The following is a 14,982-nucleotide window of genomic DNA, read 5'->3' as shown; positions in this document are numbered from 1 at the left end:
CCCTTCTATCTGCCATACTGGATGCTGCCCAATTCATGGGTTGTTGAATACAGCCAGCTGAATTTTGTTTTTTAATACTATCCTTCTCTGCCTTTATTCTGCATTCTACTAATACTTTTATTTTAGTTTCTTTTCCAAAATTATTTTTGGCCTTTTGACTTCTTCTTCTTCTTCTATTTCTTCTTCTTCTTTGTTTGCCTATTTTCCTTATTTCCGGTCTTTAACTTTCTCTTTGTTTCTGATCAGTGGAAATCTACCCAAGCACATAGAAGACATGAAGGATAAAGGAGTGTATCATATCAACAGATGTTTGACTAACACTGATCACCCTATTATACCTAGTTAAATAAGATTTCAATGATATCATTTCCTCAGGAGGAATAGGATACAACTCAATTTTCAGAACACTTTCTTGGTATCTCTCATAACACTTATAATTCAACCATGTATAATGAAAATATAACAATTAGAATATAGTGAATTTTGAGTTATACCAAGAAATTTGTATATATTTTCTTGCAATAATGCCTATGTTGACTCAATGAAAAGTGAATGCAGCAAGATCTCATGGCCTGTTTAATATTTCAGTGTGCATGTGGCAAATCTGAAATTAAAACAATCAATACAAAATCTGAATATACATTGCTTATCACTCCTACTAGATCATAAATTCATTAAGGGCAGACACTATTGCCAGCTTTCTTTGTAATAACTTCAATATCTAACATAAGAGATCAATAATTGATTTTGAGTAAATTAATGAGTAACTGAATGAATAATGTGGAAAATTATCTGCTAGTCAAAAGATATATATATATATACATATATATATATATATATATATATATAGTAAGATATTCTCTGCAGTGGGACGCCTGGGTGGCTCAGTTGGTTAAACGGCTGCCTTCGGCTCAGGTCATGATCCCAGCGTCCTGGGATCAAGTCCCACATCGGGCTCCTTGCTCAGCAGGGAGCCTGCTTCTCCCTCTGCCTCTGCCTGCCATTCTGTCTGCCTGTGCTTGCTCTCTCCCCCTCTCTCTCTCTGATAAATAAATAAAATCTTAAAAAAAAAAAAAAAAGATATTCTCTGCAGTTGTAAAGCCCCAATATAAAGTTAGAAACATGAACAAACAACAGAAAGTATCATTAAATTTTTGAAAAATATAGACTTTATTTTCTAGGAAGAAATTATGCAAATTAAAAATGTTTAACAGCAAAAGACCTGTGGAAGTAATAATCCAAAAAAAAAAAAAAAAAAAAAGACTGACCTTAGACAATCCACAAGAAGAGATAATCTCACAGGTTATGGAGTGGCTATTATTTAATAATATGGCCTATGATTCTTTAGCTATGGAGTCTGAGAAACAGAAAGCTAGAAATAACCTAAGGCATTTTTGGTCCATTTCTAAAGTAGAAAGTGGTTTATTTCCATAGCAGAGATTGTTTAAAAAAAAAAAAAGATAAAGATAAAGATAACTAAGCTAATTAAGCAAAAGAGGAAATTAATTAAGCAGAAAAGATCAAAATAGAATTTGGCTAGGCTCTTGGTGAAGAAAGGATAGTATACCATTATGAGGTATTTATTGCCTTATATAGCAAAAAGCAAAAGAGGCTAAAACTGGATATTGGATATTGTAATACAGTACACTTTTATAATGAGCACAACTTGATTGTGTAATACTACTAAGTAACATTTTAACCTTTTTAGGAACATTTTAAAATATTCCTGGAGAAGCTACACCAATATTTTCTATATCTACAGTTTTCCTACAAACCTCAAAACCAATATACACAATATACTAACACACAAACTTAACAAATCTCAGCTCAGAGTATGACTCTAAATTACAAAGTTTCTCTTTGCTGATGACAAGATTGATAGAGCATTATTTTAAACATTTAGCTAGAGTGCTATATTAGATTATTCCAGTTCCTTTGCCCTCAACTTCTTATAGATTCTATCTAAGCCATTTTTTGGTATTTGCTTTGATAGGCCCCATTGTGACTTCCAACACATCTCCCTTTTCTGCATCAATTAAGTACAAGTTGAGCTCCTAACTAGAAATTATGTGGTCATACCCAGAGTTTTGCCATCTGGGAAATAGAAACAGTCATTCCTCCTAGAGTCCTCTGTATCACAAGCCAACTCACACAGAATTATGTTTACCTGCATCAGCATTTAAATAATTTTTAAAGAAATTATGATTTGTTAGGAAAACTAGTACACATAAAACAATATGAAAATTATAGTTAGCGAGGTTCCTCTCCTTGAGGTAGTTGGATAGAGGAATAAAATAAGCACAGGCTGAGATTCCAAGTTCACCTCTACCATTACAAACTTAATGATCTTAGGAAAACCCTCAGCTTATCTGGGCTTCAGCTTCCTTGTTTTATAAATGAAGATTGTGATGTAGATGGTGTTTCCTGTGGCTGCCTATTCCAAGCTGTGCAACATCCAAGATTGGTTGCCCAACCTCCTGAAAATTCTTCAAGCTACCGTTAAGTATGAATTACAATAAGAATAGAAAAGTATGGTTTCACTTATTTGTGGAGCATAATAAGTAGCATAGAGGACAAGGGGAGATGGAAAGGAGAAAGGAGTTGAGGGAAATTGGAAGGGGAGGTGAACCATGAGAGACTATGGACTCTGAAAAACAATCTGAAGGTTTTGAAGGGGCGGGGGGTGGGAGGTTGGGGGAAACAAGTGGTGGGTATTAGAGAGGGCATGGATTACATGGAGCACTGTGTGGTGCAAAAACAATGAATACTGTTACGCTGAAAAAAATAAATAAGTTTAAAAAAAAGAATAGAAAAGTAAAGGAAATGTGAAAATGAAAGACTTCATAAAGGAAAAATGACAGGACATGACTAAAAAAAGTGAGGGTCAATGAGAGAAATTAGCTTAAATTATTTATCTAAAAGAACAATGTAGTCATTGACAAAGGCAAGGAAGTAAGGTTTAAGGGGCGGCAAATGGGGATTCAGGAAGGAAGAGATGTTCTAACAGGAGCCTGCTCAATTTGAATAGGTTTGATTTGAAATATAACATGAAAGTTTAGGAAACTGACTACCAGAGGTAGATGAAGCTGCGTATAGCAATTTCTTTGGGATGAAGCAATGTCATAATAGGCACTGACATCATATAACTATTCTTTCCGAAAATGAAAATGATAACTATATAATTTCCACCTAAAGCATAGGTGGTTTATTTTATGTAAGTTTATTTTTCTTTTTAGGGGTGCCTGGGTGGCTCAGTGGGTTAAAATTGACAATACTGGGGTGCCTAGGTGGCTCAGTGGGTTAAAGCCTCTGCTTTCAGCTCAGGTCATGATCCAAGGGTCCTGGGATCGAGCCCCGCATCAGGCTCTCTGCTCAGCAGGAGGCCTGCTTCTCTTCCTCTCTCTCTCTCTCTGCCTGCCTCTCTGCCTAAATAAATAAAATCTTTAAAAAAAATTGACAATACTTGTCTACAACTCAACTTTGGAAATGTAATACATTGATTAAGTCAGAGAGAATATAAATATTGTTAAAATACATAAGTCAGGGGCGCCTGGGTGGTTCAGTTGGTTAAGCAACTGTCTTCGGCTCAGGTCAGGATCCCAGAGTCCTGGGATCGAGTCCCGCATTGGGCTCCCAGCTGCATGGGGAGTCTGCTTCTCCCTCTGATCTTCTCACCTCTTATGCTCTCTCTCACTGTCTCTCTCTCAAATAAATAAATAAAATCTTTAAAAAAAAATACATAAGTCATCTCTGGCTCATATGCAGGAGCAATAAATTTTTGCAAAATGTGTTTGTTTCACGGTGGTATATGAAAATAAAAACCTACATTATCACATTGAGTTTGAATACAACACAATTCATTAGAGTTCTCCACCACTTAATTCAACATAGTGATACAGAGACAATATATATTTGAGACATTAGATGTAAGAGAGAAAAAAGACTTAAGTAACAACTGTATTCTGCCAACTAAAACATGCACCAAGGATTTCTGCTTCCTTTGTTGGCATTCAAATTCCAGTAGGGGCCAAACAAAAATTACTCTTTGATAAGCCATCTAAGAACTCATTTTTATTCATAATTAGATGTTGGGATACTCTGAAACTGGAATTTTAGAAATGTCAATACTGTTGCTAATCAAAATGTTGAATTCATATTGATCTACTTGAATAATTTTAAGATTTCTCATTACAATAAACTTAACCACTCTATGCACTTTCAGGAGAGAGTAAAACCATAGTTTTAAAAACTGAGAGCCAAGCCTCATAAACTTATCATTTGTGCCCTGAGTACATTCTAAATGTAATTATCACCTCCCTCCAGTGACACACAAATCATGTTTTCTTTCTTTCTTTTTTAAATATACTACCTAATCATGAATTGGGAGGTGGCACGATTATGGGAAAAGCCATAAAATGAAGTTTAAGATTCTGGATCTCTTTGATCCGATGCTTACATGGACTATATAATCATAGACAGAATTCCTTGGGGGGGGGGGGTCTGAAGAAGACAATTATCCACATCATCTAATTAAAAATCCAGCTGGAGCAGTTAAGGGCCATTCAGCATCAAGTACTTAATAGACAATTTTGGTTAATACTTTTGGAACACTGCCTTAAATAGGGTAGCCATGATTTCACCTAGTTACTTCGCTGAATATCTTGAAATAGGAGCTTTCTGTTGTATCTTACAGTTTTCAAACACATTATTTTATTTGATGTATAATGCAACACTAATAAGTAGGGAGGATAATAAATGCTTTCAGCCTTCTTTTTGCTTCAGCTGGGATATGTCTGTTAACAAGTCATACATCTCTCCCCTCTGCATTAGTTTCTTCATTAACAGTATATAAGCTATCCTGGTAGAAATAGAGTAACAGGGTACATTAATCTCTGTTTACCATAACGACACCTTTTTACCTACATTGCATCCCAACCCCCAAATCTGTCTTGGTTTTCTTAGAGTCTAATGCATATTCTTTTCTGATAAAGTTATTTTCTCTTTTAACTTCCTAATGGTCTTCTCAGAGGTCTATTAGAATAAAACTGATAAAAAGAGAAGAAATTCCACAGCTGCTCTCAACCTAGAAATGATGATACTGCCTTGAGTCACCGTGACCAAAAGAATTAAATTGCCCCCAAATTTTTTATTCTCTTGGCTCATGATAAGTTAGAAACATGGTCCCTTATTTATTATGAATAAATCTGTGCTCATAACTGAATTCTTTTTAAACATTGTTGATAAAAGCTATTGTAAATTGTATGCTTTAGGCTTTTAAAAAATGTATATGGTGAAAATAATGTGACTTATTCACTAGCTGGTAGACAACTAGCATCTTTAAATCCAATAGAATTAAAAAGAAAACTCTAATGTAAAAAGAATATTTTCTGTGTGTTTATTCACTCATAGAATTAGCTGTCATTCACCTGTTGAACAAACAAGTACTAAGCTTCTACTATATAAAATACATCTTAGCTGTCTGTGCATTGCCAAATGGGGGAAAAATAATTGTGCTTTGTCAGATGGGGGAAGAATGATAGGCATATGTATTTGGAAGAGAGATGTAAGCAATTAACTGTAATATAAGAATGTGTTGGACATCTTCTGTTTGTCCTTCCAGACCTACTTTCTATAATTCTTACCCTACTTGTAGCTTCAAGAGGTTGATTTATTTAGGATGCATCCCTGGGATTCCAGTTGGGTTTGGCAAATGGGAAGGCACAGAGACATAAAGGGAGTAAGATCAGGTATACATTTTCCTGCATCTTTCTTTCTTCTATCCTTTATTTAGCTATATTTCTTGACAGAAGGCCATAGTACCATCATGTAGCTCTTTCCTGTAGCTCTCCATTCTGATAAATTCTACCTTCCTTTCTTCTTCAGAAAAAGAAGTAGAAACTCAACTACTTCTATTGAGACATATGGCACTGAACTACCCCTTGTTGGCTTCCGTAAACCCTGCCTCAGCAATTTAAGACATGTATGAAAATCCTTTTTCACTCCTATTGTTCAGTGAAGTCAAAGACATTTCTACTAGGACCTGAGTTGGCCTTAGAGACCCTCACAGCTAATACAATGCAGCAGCACCTGTGTTCTGTGACTTCTGAAGCTATCTCAGAAATGGACATTCTGCTTCTGCCTTGCTTGTTTGGACACTCGTGTTTAGGGCCTCAAGACACTGTATGAAAAGACCCACTATAGGGGCACCTGGGTGGCTCAGTGAGTTAAGCCTCTGCCTTCGCCTCAGGTCATGATCCCAAGGTCCTGGGATTGAGCCCCACATCGGGTTCACTGCTCAGTGGGGAGCCTGCTTCCTCCTCTCTCTCTCTGTCTGCCTCTCTGCCTACTTGTGATCTCGCTCTGTCAAGTAAATAAAATCTTTAAAAAAAAAAAACACTATATCGTGACAAGTATACTGCAAAGAAGCCAAGCCAAGCCACATGGAAAGACCATATACATGTGGTCCGTTCAACAGTGCCAGCCTAGGTAGTGGACAAATGAGTGAAGATGACTTTAAATTAATCAAACCCTAGCCATCAAGTCAAACCCCGCTTTGAACCTTCCCAGAGAAACCTCAGACATCATGGAACAGAAAAGAATCATCCTCTTTGTGATTTTCTCTTACTCCTGACCCATAGAATCCATGTGCACAATAAAATGCTTATTACTGTATGTCAGTAAGTTTGGGGTGGCCTGGCACCCACTAATATGGATCACAGCCCCTATTTACATATTTGTGAAGTACTCCTTTTATTCAATGCTTTGCAAATTGCCCAATTCGAGTGAGTTGCCTTTTTCTTGAAAGACTCCTGAGGGATACAAAGGGAATTCCAAGTAAGCGTCATGCGATTGGCATGAACGAAATCCTGTAAGAGGGTGAAGAAAAAAGAATTCGCTTCCAGTGGGTGCTATCAGGGGAGTCTCCAACAGGGCAGGAGCTATGTCCGTTTGACATCCTAGATACTTAGTGATATCTCTTGAAGTTTGCTAAATGAGGAAGTGAGATTTTAGCTGGGCCTTGAGAAACATCTATGATCAGGATGGGATGAGATGAGAGATGAGAAAGTAGACATGTATCATAGACAAAAAGAAAGTAAAAATGAAGATCATGACAACAAGAACCTGCATTCAAATAACAAATTCCATAACAGAACAGTCCAGCAAGAACATACATTCCATGTCTAGGACCCAAATATTTCTCCCTTTTCCTGGTATACAGCCTTCGCTCATTCTCCATAGCTCTCAGGTGAAAATGCAAACTCTGTAACATAGTACTCTTAACCCTTCTGGACTTATCTGCCTCTCTCTCTGGTCTCGTTTTTTCTTCCTAGCTCTCCATCCACACCTGTGTGTCCTGTACTTATGTTAATTATCTGCAAATTCAGCCTTGCACGTTTTGTAATTTTGAACATGCTGTTCTCCTTGCCTAGAGTAGTCTACATAGCCACCCTCCTCCTCTGACTTACTTGCAATCACCTTGAATCAAATATTCAATATTCAAATATGAATCCTCCTCTCCAGCTAACCTTCCCAGATACCTGAAATGTGAGGTAGTAATTCTCCCTAATGGTTAACATAATTCTCTATGCTCACAAGTATAGAGGCACTTAGAATGTTGCTTTATAATAGCTTTTACTTTTGGTCTGACTATAGACCATAAACTCCTCAGGCATGGACAGGAATTTGGGTCTTATAATGCTTGAGAAAATAAAAAAATGGAATGTATTAATGGATGCTAAAAGTAAATATTAGAGCAGCGAGTGAAGAATCAATAGGTTTTGGCAATGAGTATCTGTGCCCAAGACTGCAGATACTGCAAAACCCTGGAAACCAGAAGATTGCCCATTACGAATGTTTGTTGACTGAATAAATGCAGCATGAATGAATGGTTATAAATGAAGTAGGAGCAACCGTCTCTAAGATTACCATCTTAGAACCCCAGGCAGAACAGCCATTTAGAATTCATGTATAATTGCCATTCCCAGAACTCTTTGGAAAAGGGGTTCAGTTAATTATATTTCTATGTTTCAGTCTATTGAAAATCAGGAGGGAATTTTTAAAAGAGCAACAGGATGAACTTTCTACTGCCCTTAGTCCTTGCTTCCTCTCTCATTGCTCAAGTATACTGCTCTCAAGCACTGAATTTAGTTAACACTTTGCTCAAGGTCCTGATTCTGAAGTCTCTTGTCTGAGATGGGGTTCCTGGTTTATCTTTCTGTAGTTAGGGATAAAGAACTGGTTCAATTTACCAGAAATGTTTACACAGTTAATGTGTATTTCAACTTCTGTTTGCTTTGATGATTTAATGTTACCTATCTGCAAATGCTTCTATTTGAAGTACTAATTTTATGGATAGCTACAATTAATGAAGTACCTTAGGTATTCTGCTTTCAAATACCATTTATACATGGTATTGTATGTTATGAAACTTGGATCCAGTGTGCAGAAAACTGGTTAATTCTATTTATTTAACAAATTTTGATAGTTTACATTTAAATTATTCTTGATTTACTACTATTTTGGTAGGACTTTGTAATGTCAAAAGTTAGAAGCTTTTAAGCTTATTTTAAATAAAGTTCAATTTAAGGAAATATGGGCAACTGACTTAAAACAAAGTACCAACTCTCCCATATTCCTCAGAACAATGCTTCCAGTTTTCAGTAAGCCAAATCCTCGTGAACCTAGAGAATGATATCTAATCTTCAGTAAAATTGTACCATAATCACGATTTTCAAAACTTTAAAAGCTAGCTTTATTGTATTTCCCAATTATCATAGTTACTTACAGTTACTTAATAATCAAATGACCTCTAATCATTGTTGTGACTACATTTCACTTCATGTTAGTCAGATCACTTCATACACAGGTGCTATTGTGAATGACTTTGCTTCGAGTCAACCCTATTTGGTTCATTTTTCTCCCAATAACTTTTGTTTCCTTTATTGACTATATATCAAGTTCCCTACAAAATTACCATTTGAAGCTCTGAATCTTTGAGTTTAAAGTTTGCTTCATGTACCATCTGTTGACATTTGATTTATGATTTGTGCATTGAGACCTTCAAGCCATAATAGATAAGACATTCATTTCCTAGGTCTTCCCAGATTGGTCATTTGGTTAAAAATACCCTTAAAAACTGCAGAGAATCAAAAACAAATGAGCTAGCTTGAGATAATGTCTGTTCCGCCTCAGAAGCAAAAGTTACCATTTAAAAAATTGCCTCTAGCCTGTGAGCTTTAAAATTTTAACAAAGTGCCTGGGATCCAGCTGCATGCTTAACTTGCATCTCTCTCTCCACACTCTTGCAGCTGAATATGTTCCACATGTGAATATATTTTCTAATGGAATCACCGGAGAGACACTATACAGAAAAAGATCCATAGTTTTCAGCATGGATCATAAAATTGCCTAGGTACTTAAAATTTTTAAATAGCTGGTTTCTACCCACCTTAATTCTTCTGGCTCCTGGGGATACGAATCAATGGCCAAACAGAGTACCTAATACAATTTATAAAATAAACTAGGGTGCGTTTTTTTTCCTAGGAGGAATTCATAACACTCAAGATCACATCCATGAAGAAAAAAACAATCACCATGATGTCAATAAAGTTTGGTCATCAAATGCACCACAAAGAAAGCTGAGTCACAAGAGGTAATTTGTGTCCATTAATTCATTTGGTTAAAGAAGGTTGAAAAAGAAAAGTCAAGGTTTCCTTTTAACCTCCTAAATTATTTGAGAGAATTATCCAGAGAATAAATGTCAAGCTTTGACTTTCAACGGAATTCTTATCCCCAGTTAAGTTACTTAAAATTTATGTTGTGAAACCTAAGAGGAAGCAAACAAGAAGGCTTTTTGTATTAATCAATACAAACTACCTTTAAAAAAATGCCAATTTTTATTTCTGGCACATGAGTATGTAACCTCAAAACTAATCTTCTTGCTGGAAACAACTACAAATACTGGATTAAAAAAAAAAAGGTTTTGTTTTTATTTTATAAGAATGCAAGGGATGTCCTCAGAAGCCAAAACAAATGAAAGCAGTAATCTAGAGAGTTAAGAAAACTCTAAAGCTACTGGCTACTTTGAAGGGACCTGATAATCTCTGGTGACCTTGAGTCTCATTTTTGACAACCACACAGAAACAGGGAAACAGGAAAAAAAAAAAAAAAAAAAAAAAAAAAACAAAGCCTGGGGCCCACCCTTGAAGCAGCCTGTATTAGATTAGAAGACCACCAAATAAAATCCGAACCCTTAGTACTGCATCTTCGGGAAAAGTACAGTAGAATTTCCGTTAAAAAAAAAATTATACATATACACACATACACCCAAACATTCGTGTTTTCTTTTCCTAGTCTATGTTAAAAGCCATCATAGGATATCTCACTTTTTCTTTACTTAACTATCCAATGATTCTATTTCAAAAAATTTTAGGAGGAAGTATTGTATGGAATTAGTGACAAGGACAAAGCAGCTGTGTCTGCTAAAACCAAGTTGCATCATTTTTGCTTCTTAGAAGGAAAACCTGCCCTTGCTGTGGACTAGAATTTCTTCTTTTCAAATTACAAGTTTTGGTGTCTAGTCCAATTATATATTTCTTTGTAACAAACAACAGCAAAATTTAGTGGCTTAAAATAACATTTACCTTGCTTATAAATCTGCAATTTGGGTAGAGCTTTCCAGGGAAAGTTCATCTCTCCTCCAACTGGCACCACTTCATGTATCTCAATCGTTAAGAACTAGAGTCATCTGAAATCGCATACATGCAAATGATGCCAACTGCTGTCTGGGACCTTAACTGGGCCTGGCTGCCAGAACACCCCCACACAAGCCCTCCATGCAGCGTGGGCTTCCTGATACCATAATGCTTAGATTCCAGGCAACCTTCCTGAGAAAGACACATACATACAAGCCACATTCCTTTTTATGACATAGCCTCAGAAGTCAGCTGGTGTCATTTCTGTAATATTCTATTCACTAAGGAAGTCAAATAGTCTTCCAGGTTTAAAGGAAAGGCAGAAGATCTACACTCCACCTCCTGATGGGGGTGCAGTAAAGTTCCTGGGGAGTATGCAAGACCAAAGATCTTGCTAAGGTCATTTTAAGGAAAACATAATCTACTATATTTCTCAATCTCACTCCAGAACTGCCATTATATTTGTTCAAGGTTTAACCAAAACAGAGGAAGAAAGAAGATTTATTGGGAAATGGTTAGCCAGAAAGTACAAATTCAACCCTTGTTTAACCGGATGCCACCAGAGGTGGCCCTTCAGCTTCATCTTCCAAGCACTAATGCTTTAGGAATGTGCCAGGGAACACATTAGGAATGTGCCAGCCAACAATAGTGCTTCCTGCTACCTTTGCCACCACGTGGGCAAAAAGTGCAGGGTGCTGGCAGGAAGTCATCATGAATGCCCTCCATGCGCCTTCTGAAGGACAAAGGGGAGTTTCTATAGTGTGATGAAAATTGTTATACGAAAATTTCACCATTTAAGTGTATTAAAATGAGTTTTCAGGTTTGTTTTTGTTTTTTAAGGCAAGGTCAAGGCTATAATAATAATAGAGCAAACAAAGGACAGAGAAGAGAAAGATACAAGACGAGGGGCAGCAGGTTATCACAAGCGCTGAAACTGTGAAAGCCAGCGTAGATCATATCTCCCCCATTCAAACCGCTTTCCATCAGCAAGCACAGGGCACAACAGCTTCACATCCCTGCCCCCTCTTCAGTGTTTTCTTCACATCCTATTAGTGTAGCATTCCATGAAGCTTTAAGAGGAAACAACAAGAAAGTTATCCCAGTAGTCTTAGAGCATCAATAATCTCTCTCCTAAATACATTTCCGTATTAATCCTTTCTAAATGTGAAAGAACTGACTCTCTAAAATATTTCACAGAATCCTCACCGAAGTGGAAGAAACATTTGAGGGAAGAGACCATAGACAGCAGTCCTTCCATTTCCCCCTGAAATAGTACCAAACAGGTAGATGCCCCAGAGTTAGAGTAGTAGGAGCTGTGGTGACTGCAGGGGAGTAAACTCATTACAGATGACTGAGTACAGCTAAAGAAACATGTACTCCGTGACCACACAGGAACCTCAGCACCTGACACTAAAGAAGCTAATGCCCTAGCTTTCCTGTCATTGGCAGTTCTGTCTGAAACAACAATGCCCTAACTGCCTGCATATTTCCCTTTCCATTTCTGCATTTCTTAGCTGCTTATTGAAATGTATCAGGCAGACAAATGTTTTGCTGTCTAAAAGAGGCTTTTAAAAGGACCAGCTCAAAATGATTTTAGCTCAAAATCCAGTAATCCATTTTCCAAGTGGAGATGGGTTTGGAGATTTAAGGAGCATAGAAATCTAAGCCTCTGGTCCCCTTTCTCCATGAGGGAAAGGTTTCTCCTACCTCACTCCTTGGCTCTTGCTTGACCCTGGTTCTCTTGACTCTTAGCCCCATTCATGGAAACTTTCTTTTCTTGTCACCACTTCCTCTTTTTTTTTTTTTTTTTTTTTTTTAAGAGAGGTTGAGAGGGAGCGCAGGAGGCCAGGGAGAGCAGGGGAGGTGGGGAGTAGAGGGCAGGGCAGAGAGAGAGGGACAGAGAAAATCTTAAACAGGCTTCATGCCCAGTGCAGAGCGCAATGTGGGGTTTGGTCTCATGACCCTGCAATCATGAACTGAGTCGAAATTTAAGAGTCAGATGTTTAGCCCACTAAGCCACCCATGCACTCCCCTCCCTGCTCTTCAGTCCAATGATCAATATTAGACCTGTGTTACTGTCACCAAAAGGTTTCCTTACAAGTAAAAAGCTTAAGCAATTTCTACCGAAGTGTTTCTATCACTGCATTATACAACACACCTAATGAAATTCAGAAAAACAGCTGTGAAAACATAAAGGAAACAGAGTAGGCCCAGAGAATTCCAGCAAATGTGGACGTTAAGTTAGAGCCATCCAAACACATGGGTACCAGCTTTTTCTAGAACGTGGGCTGCTGGGAAGCCCTAAAACAGAAGTGTGAATTAGATGGAATTTCTTTTGGGTAATTCCCCAAGTTCCTTCCAAGTGACCTTGTCCCCCCTCAAGCATTCAGTGCTTTCACCTTTTGCTTGGTTGCTTACAACTGTCCATGGGGAACTTCGTAAGACAGTCCTCTCTTCCTCACTCATCAGTGCTTCAGCTCCAAGTCCTGTTTTCTCGAGCCCTACTCCTGACCTTGACAGCTTAATAGATTTCATGCGGGGATATCAATATCTATCTGGAGTTAGATGATTTCTCACTACTATTAAAATCAGGTTTTCTAGAAGTGATAGTTTCATTCATCTCAGCAGACTGGAGTTTGGAACAGTCAGAAATCCACGTACAGGTCAAAAAAAGAAGGAAGGAAGGAAGGAAAAGGAATGAATCCATGTATAGTTCAAATCACACTGGGTTAAAAATTGCCTGGTCTCTAGCAATAAGAGCAATCCTATTCACACCACGCTATATCATAAAAACACGAATATGCTAGTCTTCTCAAACACTCTGTCCCCATTACTACTGATTCTACATTATCATAAGTCTAGTAAATTCTTGGTTTTTGACACATTTACATCTATATTGCAATTACTCTGGCTACTCTGCCAGTACAGAAATTCCATTATTCTTGCAGTATTCAGGCTGACATATCCTTACTATCGAGGTTACTAACTAGTCTCTTGGTCTCTACATTTCCCCAACACCTTTTTACTCAACACAGGAGCCAGAGTTTTCCTAAATGAAAATCAGGTCATGTTACTCCTCTACTCAGAACACTACAGGGATTCCTATGCCATTAGAGTCAAAACAAAACTTACAAAGCTACAAGATCTATCCTCTCCTACTCCCCACCATTTTCTCTCATGTCTTATCCCCTTACTCACTTCCCTCCAGATAACTCAGCCTCTTTACTGTTTCTGAAACGATGCAGGCACACTCCCACTCCAGGGTTTTGCATTGGCAGTTCTCTCTTCCTGACACTCCCTTCCCTCAGATAGCAACACGGCTCATTTTTCCTCCATGAACACTTTGCTTTTCAGAAAGGCACCTAAGATTATTCTACTTAAATATGCAATTCCCCTAAACTCCTTTATCTTGAACTAGTTTTTTCCATGGGGCTTATTTTCTTCTATTATACTACACATTTGGATTATTCAGTATGTTTATTACAGTTTCCTTCTATTAGAATGGAAGCTTACTGGAAGCAGGAATTTTTGTCAATTTCTTCACCAGTACCTCCAGGGCCTATAAAGCAGCCCAGCAAATTCATGAATTATATATCTATATCTATATCTATTTCTATATTATATCTATCTCTGTGTGTGTGTGTGTGTGTTTAGTGAATAAACAAAGGTTTGGGGACTTCTTTTCTCACTTCCTATTTTCAAATTTCTTAGAAAAAAAAGCAAACCTTATTCATTTGCAAAATTAATGTCAGTAATACATGTGGATTTTGGTCAATTGTATATGGTTCAAAGCAAGTCCATCATGTGATATGTTATTTGAAAGTACTTTATTCTCTCCCCAATAGTCTTTGCTCACCTAATATGATAAGAATATATTTTACATTATCATCACACTATTTCTGGGTACAATGTCTCTTATGAGTCCTGCAAAACTTGTGAGAAATTATTTGAAAATAAACATGCCTGGGTGATTTAGTCCCTCAATATCTTATTCAAATATTTGTTTCATAATATAGTGACTTTATGGAACTGTGACGACAGAGTCACAGATGTGCAAACAAATGTGGTTTGCTAAATTCTTTTTGTATCACAGTCCTGTACCAATTTCAGTCATATTGTTCACTGGTTGCTTATTAGGCTTTAATTCACAAAATCAAGAAGACTATGGATTCTGAAAAACAATCTGAGGGTTTTGAAGGGGTGGGGGGGTAGGAGGTTGGGGGAACCAGGTGGTGGGTATTAGAGAGGGCACAGATTGCATTGAGCACTGGGTGTGGTGCAAAAATAA

Source organism: Mustela nigripes, chromosome 7 (genome assembly GCF_022355385.1).
Source record: "Mustela nigripes isolate SB6536 chromosome 7, MUSNIG.SB6536, whole genome shotgun sequence".
NCBI lineage: Eukaryota > Metazoa > Chordata > Mammalia > Carnivora > Mustelidae > Mustela > Mustela nigripes.
The sequence above is the reverse complement of the archived record's forward strand: the minus strand, read 5'-3'. Positions refer to the sequence as shown.